Genomic DNA, 8,210 nt, shown 5'->3' on the forward strand with positions numbered 1-8,210 from the left:
AATATGAGCAGCAAACTTAGCTTGTGCCAGGCACTGTACTATAAGCCTTATATGAATTACTTCATTTAATTCTCAAAACAATTCTATAGCCCCAGCTGGTTTGGCTCAATGGATAGAGTGTCGACCTGCAGACTGAAAGGTCCCGGGTTTGATTCCAGTCAACGGCACATGCCTGGGTTTTTGGGCTCAATCCCCAGTGTGGGGCATGCAGGAGGCAGCCAATGATTCCCTCTCATCATTGATGTTTCTACCTCCCCTTGTCTCCCTTCCTCTCTGAAACCAGTAAAAATACATTTTTTTAAAAAACCAATTCTATAAACACTCCATGATTTGAGATTAAGAAAGTTTTTAGGAGGGTTAGAGAGAATTGCTAAATCCACAGGCTAGAAAAGACTGGCGCTAGAATTCAGCTGGTGCTGTCATACTCCAGAGCCCTGTGCTCTTGCTGAATCAGCCACAGCATCTTTATGAATCTTATGTAACCCCTTCGAGCATCTTCAAGTCATCATTTCGGAGTTACAATTTTGTACCCCTTTCCCATCCTTAATCTGCTTGTCTTTTAGTTCATGTATCAATTTACTTCCTTCCACAATGAAGGAAGCCCAATAAGGTAAAAAGGCTTCTAGAATTGAACCAATAATCAGAATCAGGAAGTAATAATTACATTTTTCAGAAGTAATAAGACAAAAGTTGGAAGAGTGGGAAAAAAGGAAGTTTCTTTTTCAAAGTAGCTATTTTTAAAATATATATTTTATTGATTTCAGAGAAGAAGGGAGAGGGAGAGAGAGATAGAAATATCAATGATGAGAAGAAATCATTGATCAGATGCCTCCTGCACGTCCCACACTGGGGATCAAACCCACAACCCGGGCATATGCCCTGACCGGGAATTGAACTGTGACTTCCTGGTTCATAGGTCAACGCTCAACCACTGAGCTATGCCAGCTGGGCTCAAAGTAGCTATTTGACATGTCAATTGAAAATAGATATATCAATTGTAGTGTATTCTCAAATGTGATCTCTATGACAGCTAAAATAAATTACATCTAACAGATCAACATGAAAAAAAATATGAAAAACAAGTTTGGATGAAGAAATCAACTTGGGATATGCTGTGTACTTAATATCACTCGTTTTCTTTTTAAATCCATAAAATAATATTATGCATAGATATGGATACACACATGTAAACAAAATGCATAAAACATTGGTGGGAAGGAATGAAATGTATCTCAGGAATCGTTACTTCTGGGGAACTTTAGGAGTTATGAGCTGGGGAGAAGTAGAGGACTTCGACTAGACCTTGTAACGTTGGATTTATTTTAAAATATCTGAAGCAAAGTTGGCCAAATGTTTACACATTTGTTCAATGTAGGCACTGGTTATATTAGTTTCTATGGATTCCTGAATGTTTGAAATAGATGATCATTTCAACTGCACAACTGAGGTGGGAAAAGTTGTGAGAAATAGGTAATATGTATTGTGAAGTATGAAATGTATTTATACGTAATTTACACTCTCTTTCTGAGGAAAATGAAAGAAGGCCATGGGAAAGAGATGGACCAATCACTAAGAAACGCAAGGAACATGGAGCAGTCTAGTGGCTGTTCTGAGCAGGCCTGTTGGGGAGGAGATGTCAAAGTGATGGTTAGATAGGCCTGGGAGGAGAAAGGGAGAAGAGAGGACCATGTACGGAGGGTGGGAGAGCTACAGGTAAATTAAATGTTTGGGACCTGAGCTATCACTGGCTGAAATGCAGAGTCTATTTGGGCTGGAACTGAGCCTCAAATACATCCAAGTTAGGGGCAATGAGGAGCCCCACCAGCCTTCATCCCTCCCACAGACACAGAATCTCTTAGCATAAACTGCATTCCTTGAGACCGCAGGTCCTCCTGGGAAAATAACTGAATCCTGACCTCAACTAGGTTTCATACCTATACAACTATGTCTGATTAGTTGGGGGAACCTCAAATAAAATGAGATATATGAGAGACAACAGAAAATTTACCAAATGGAGCAAGGTATCTGGTGCAGTAATTCAGACAAAGGACCTGAGGGTTGGAAGGCAGTGAATGTTAGTAGCTGAGAGCAGAACCCAAAGCATCACAGCAGCTTGTCTGAGCCCTGTGCCTAGGAATTAACAGCTAACACACAACTTGGAAATTCTGGGGTACAGACCTTCCCACCATTTCCAAAACTAAAGAAAGAAACATTCTGGTTTTTTTATCCTCAAAAACATTGGCCAAAATATTAACAGGGATCTCAAATGACAAGGCATTGGTGGCAGCAAAGTCCCAGCTTACCAGGCTCGAGGCAGCTGCAAGATCAGAGCTCCAACCAAGTTCCAGGTGGAAGTCCTGGCTGCAGCAGAAGCAATGCAGTTCGACTCGGAAGAAAGCACAGTATGTCTAACTTACTGTGCTTGCAGGCTAACCAAGCCTGTTCTAGAACCCTTATTGCAAAAAAAGCACTCTTTTTCTCATTTTGCAAAAGTGCCAGCGGCTGAGGTGCTTGAGGACCGCACCACTGTGGCATGCTGGCACCGATGCCGCAGCAGCACCCGGGCCCGTGGCTGGGATCTGCAGCTAGACTGCGGTAGCAACAGCACAGCTCCAGGCCTGGCAGCTGTGGCAACCACTCTTGGAAGCCCCTGTAGTGAACTCTAGCCCCGTCTCTGCGTGGGTAAATTAAAAACATCTTGTGTGGGAATTTCCACAACTGTGTGGAGAAAGGGAACTCCACAAGAACCGTCATGGGTAGGTGGGGTGCAGAGTAACTGAGACGTTTTGGGGCTCCCAGGAGGGGAAGGAGAAGACTATGTCCAAGTCACCATAACTTGCTGCTGTGAAAGATAGCATGATTATGAAAGATTTGTGCTTCAGAGGAAACAATGAAATAAAACACAGTTGAATTAGATGCTTCTTCCCAGTGTTTTTGCATCCCTCTGAGATATGGATTTTTGATTAAGAAAGAAAGAACGGAGAAGGACCGGAGGGAGGAAGAATCTGCAAATGATCAAATATATCCACTTATGAATATGTCATAATGACTATCTCTTCAATTATAAACAAAGAGAAACCTAATCCTGGAGGCTGTTTTCAATGGAACTTTGTGTAATAAGTAAAATTTTAGCCTGAAACCTGGTGGTATTAAAGGAGAGGTGATAGAGCGCCTCCAGCAGGACGGCTACGTGTATAAATCCAGGTGAAAAGAGGAGCTGAGAAACAGTGACCACAGAGTCAACCTCAAATCTAAGAATGCCCCCACTCATTCCTGAACACTTAGAAGTCCATCACACAAGCAATCCTCAACTTACTAAGCATCTATATATATAAAAAGCCTAAGCGACCAAGGACCGCACAACTGGTCAACCGGTCGCTATGATGTGCACTGACCACAAGGGGAGAGATGCTCAATGCAGGAACTGCCCCCTGGTGGTCAGTGTGCTCCTACAGCAGGAGCGCCACTTAGCTGCCTGACCCATCCGTTGCAGTAGCCCACCAGCCTGGCAGCAGCCACTCACTCCCTCAGTAGTCCTGCAGTTCCAATCTCCAGAGAACAGGCCAGGCACCAACAGGCCGACACCACCAGCATGATCTCAACAGCGCCTCTGGCCTCCTGGAAGTCAGCCTTGGGCACCACAGCCGCTTCCCCTCCCTAGACACTCCATAAGGAAGAAATAATATAAAAGTGGCCGCCAGGTGGCTCCCAACAACCAGTGCAAACGTCAGCGGGATGGATCCAGATCCTGGGCCAGCTATGGCGTCCCACAGCCCACCTAGAAGGCCGATCACGACCCAACCTCCCCCTCCTCAGGACGGGCACCAGATGCAGGGCTCTCCTGATCAGAACTAATTGGGCATGAGCCCGCCGCAGGTGCAGGGGAGCTGGGATGAGCGGAGCAGCAGACAGGCGAGCAGGCGGCGTTGGACTGCGAGTTTCAGCCCGATTCCCAATGGCCACCCTGAGGGACCCCACCCATGCACGAATTCGTGCACTGGGCCGCTAGTTTGATTATATGAAGAAACAACAAGTAATGTGAATGAGAAAGACAGGAGGAATAGAAACATCTGAGATAATTCAAATGAGATGTTGAGACTTGTCAGCAACATATATGGCTGCTTGGAAAGGGAAGATAGTCATCTTCGTACATGTGCCCAATGTTGAGAAGCATTTTAGACAACCGGTTTGTTGAAAGTGTAGGTGCCCTTACTTACCCAGCACTTTGCCCATCTCAGGAATCATGCTGTCTTCCCTGAGTTCCCCTCTGGCTTAAGAGGTCCCATCAGTTGACTTCGGAGAGTGCAGCAAAGGGAAAGAGCACACCGACCCCAGAGGGCTCAGCTCAGACTCCTGAAGAGAGCACATGGGACACACATGGGCTGTCTCTACCTTCCTGAGTCTTGCGCAGGTTTAAACACACAAGCGTCACAGCAAAGGGTCACATGGGGACTGGGAGAGACACACGCATGCTGCACTCCGCTGTCACGGCAACAACTACCTTCGATTCCTGGCAACAGATTCCTTCTGGACTTGCTGTCAGAGAAACCAAGGCATTAGCCAGATTTCTCCCACTGGGGAGGTCACTACCCCTTGCAGCAGGCTGGTCAATATATTAATACCCCAGAGAGGGCTGTTGCTGGCAGCATACAATATATGCAGAAGAACTACTCATCAGCATTTCTAGGTTGTGCGGGGCAGAGCCCCATAGTCCTCACACTTCATACCTCCTTACTGATTAAAATGAAGACTTTTCCCACAGGGGAGTCAGTCTCCAGATAGTAACATAAGATGACTTGTTGGCAGCCTTGTCCTGTGGAAAATGATCCACAAGTAAATCATTGTATCTCCTGTTGGTGAAATTCAAATCTCATCATCAAAGGATTGAGGGTTGGATGTTGCTTGGAGATCATTCTGACTACAGAATGTTTAATGAGGCAGCATACCTGAAATTCAAAGCCCAAAAGCACATGCCGCTTCTGTAGCCATAGGTGCCCTGACACATTGCAAATGTGTTCCATGTTTCCTCAACCAAATAAGAGGCGTGCAATAGGAATGCCTCATAATTGTAAGACCCCAAACATCTCCTCCCCTCCCTAGGAAGTATCTCACAAACAGTGATTACATTTCTCCCAGCTACCGAACAATGAACACCATTTTCCTGCTTTCCTGGCTCCCTACGGTGACTGCCAAGTCCTCTGAGACTCTCTCCTTGGCTATAGAAGCATCCTGAAGCTGTCAAAGAACAAACAGAATGGCATCATTCCACCAAAGTAGGAAATAACTTTTAATGCCTTCAGTCTTAATTCTTAAGAGCGGAATGAAGAATGCCTTGACCCAACCTCAGGCTGCCTCTATTCCTTTAGTGCAGCGGTTCTCAACCTGTGGGTCGCGGCCCCTTTGGCGGTCGAACGACCCTTTCACAGGGGTCGCCTAAGACCATCCTGCATATCAGATATTTACATTATGATTCATAACAGTAGCAACATTACAATTATGAAGTAGCAACGAAAATAATTTTATGGTTGGGTCACAACATGAGGAACTGTATTTAAAGGGCCAGAAGGTTGAGAACCACTGCTTTAGTGGGTTGCTCAGGCTGCTATGTAGATAGACTCCTGGAGGTCTTGCAAATTTAAGGAAGCCTGAGACCTGAATCTCCCAGAATGGCTAAATGTGGGATAAACACATGTAAGGTGCAAGTTGAGATCCTCCTACTTTATTTATAACCATGGACATCATTCTCTCAAGGAAAATGACTTCTCCCAACAATGGAAGACAAAACTATCATTAAATGAGGGAGAAGACCTTCAAGTGGGGAAGAGCAAAGATTCTGCCCATGTCCATATTTATATACCCTAGAACAGGGGTGGGCAAACTTTTTGACTCGAGGGCCACAATAGGTTCTTAAACTGGACCGGAGGGCCGGAACAAAAGCATGGATGGAGTGTTTGTGTGAACTAATATAAATTCAAAGTAAACATCATTACATAAAAGGGTACGGTCTTTTTTTTTTTTTTTTTTAGTTTTATTCATTTCAAACGGGCCGTAGTTTGCCCACGGCTGCCCTAGAGTGTGCTGAGGACAACCAGAGTCAGAAAGCTCTTAGCTTAGAAAATTCTTCCCTTACATGACCTCTATACTAGGAACCAAGGCTTTTGTATTGTCAGGCAGATAGAATCAAGGAGATGTCTGACCTTGTCTCTATTAATCACAATGTCCTCAACTGTGAATATCAGGGATGTTAACTTCTGAGAATCTGATGAGCTATAGATCTTCTTCCCAGGAAAATAGACACGACTTCCATACAAACTTTTGAGTATAATTTGGGGAAAAGACCTCCTAAAATCCAGGCTAAGGATCCCTGAACTGGATGATTTCTTCCCGCTCTAAACATAGTTTATGGAAGCTCTGGTTAAATTTGATGGATTTTTCTTTGCTTCCTCTTAAAAACTCACAAGAAAAATGACAAAAATAATAGGGGCATATAACTTGAGTCACGGACCTGGCACTCATTACTGCTCAAACCTGAGTCTTGGCCTCTCGCCTTCCTCCCTGCTTCAGCACCTGCTCCAGCTTCTCCACAAACTACCAGAACCTGGGCTCCATGCCTGGCGACCAGGCCCAGCCAGCCAGCAGCACAGACAGTGTCTATGCAGGGGATTGGGCTCCCAGATTTCCACGTCTCAGCCCACCAGAGTGCAGGGCAGCTGGAGATCCTGGGCCTGGCTGTGGGAATGGCAGGGGGGTCTGGCGGGGATAGGGGGCATCCAGAGTGAGAAGGAGATTATGCAATGCCTGAATGACGGCCTGGCCTCCTATCTGGAGAGGATGAGAAGCCTAGAGGCTGATAATCAGAAGCTGAAGAGCAAATCCCGGGAACACGTGGAAAAAAAGGGACCCCGGTCAGAGACTGGGGCGTTATTTCAAGACCATTGAGGAACTAAGGGCTAAGGTGTTTGCAAGTTCTGGGGACAGTGCTTGCATCATTCTGCAGTTTGACAATGCCCACATTGCTGCTGATGTCTTCAGAGTCAAGTATGAGACATAGCTGGCTATGTGCCAGTCTGTGGAGAGTGATATCAGTAGGCTCTGAAAGGTCACTGATGACACCAATGTCACTCAGCTGCCGCTGGAGACAGGGATAGAGGCTATCCTGGAGGAGCTACCCTTCATGTAGAAGAACCATGAGGAAGAAGTAAATGGTCTACCAAACCAGACTGCCAACTCTGGGTGACCATGGAGTTGAATGCCCCAAATCTCAGGACCTGAGCAAGATCATGGCGCACATCCAGGTCCAATATGACAAGCTGGCTTGGAAGAACTGAGAAAAGCTAGACAAGTATTGGTCCCAACAGACTGGGGAGAGCACCACAGTGGTCACCTCGCAGACCGCTAACATGATACAGAGTTGCGATATCTGATCCAGTCCTTGGAGATTGACCTAGACTCTGAAAAATCTGAAGGCAAGTTTGGAGAACAGCCTGAGGGAAGTGGAGACATGCTATGCCATGCAGATGGAACAATTCAATGGGATCCTGCTGCACCCGGAGTTAGCTGGCCCAGACCCAGGCAGAGGGTCTGCTGAACATCTAGGTCCAGCTGGAGGCAGAGATTGCCGCCTACCTCTGCCTGCTGGGAAAAGGGAGGACTTTTCTCTTAATGATGCCCTGGGCCTAGACAACAGCAACTCCATGCAACCTACACAAAAGACCACCCTCACAGGATTGTGGGTGGCAAGCTGAGGTCAGCGACACCAAAGTTCTGAGACACAGAGGCAGCAGAAGTGGGGCACCCCTTGTTAAGCAAGAGGCCAATAAAAAGTTCAGAGATCATTGAAAAAAATAATAATAGGAGATAAAGAAATGTTAACAAAATAAATAAAGGTAAAAAGTGGATGGACAAGTGCAACTGATTTAGCTGAGCAGACATGAAAGCAGCTGCACAGAAAGCATTCCATTCTCCACCCAGAGCACTGCAAAACTGAAGGCACTAGTACATAGGAAAGTAAAAGGGAGAAGTGACATCAATCAAATTTAATCACTTACACAGGCTCTGCCAAAGTCCAATAATTTATTTTGTATTATTTTTCTTTAAGGGGAAGCCCTAAATTATAAGCTTTATGCCCCACTAATCTTGTATTTGTCTCTCAGTGTGGCTGAAACAGGAACATTAGTTGAAAGTCTTTATTAGAAAGTTAGATCTCAAGA

General features: G+C 45.5%; 1 pseudogene; it reads left to right on the top strand.

The window, feature by feature from the left end:
• Positions 1 to 1,687: 1,687 nt before the first annotated feature.
• On the top strand, positions 1,688 to 7,839 carry LOC138993899 (keratin, type I cytoskeletal 18 pseudogene; annotated as a pseudogene).
• The last annotated feature ends 371 nt before the right edge of the window (positions 7,840 to 8,210 follow it).

Source organism: Myotis yumanensis, unplaced genomic scaffold (assembly GCF_028538775.1).
Source record: "Myotis yumanensis isolate MYYU_CA2020_CCGP unplaced genomic scaffold, mMyoYum1.0.hap1 SCAF_1, whole genome shotgun sequence".
Classification (NCBI taxonomy): Eukaryota; Metazoa; Chordata; class Mammalia; order Chiroptera; family Vespertilionidae; genus Myotis; species Myotis yumanensis.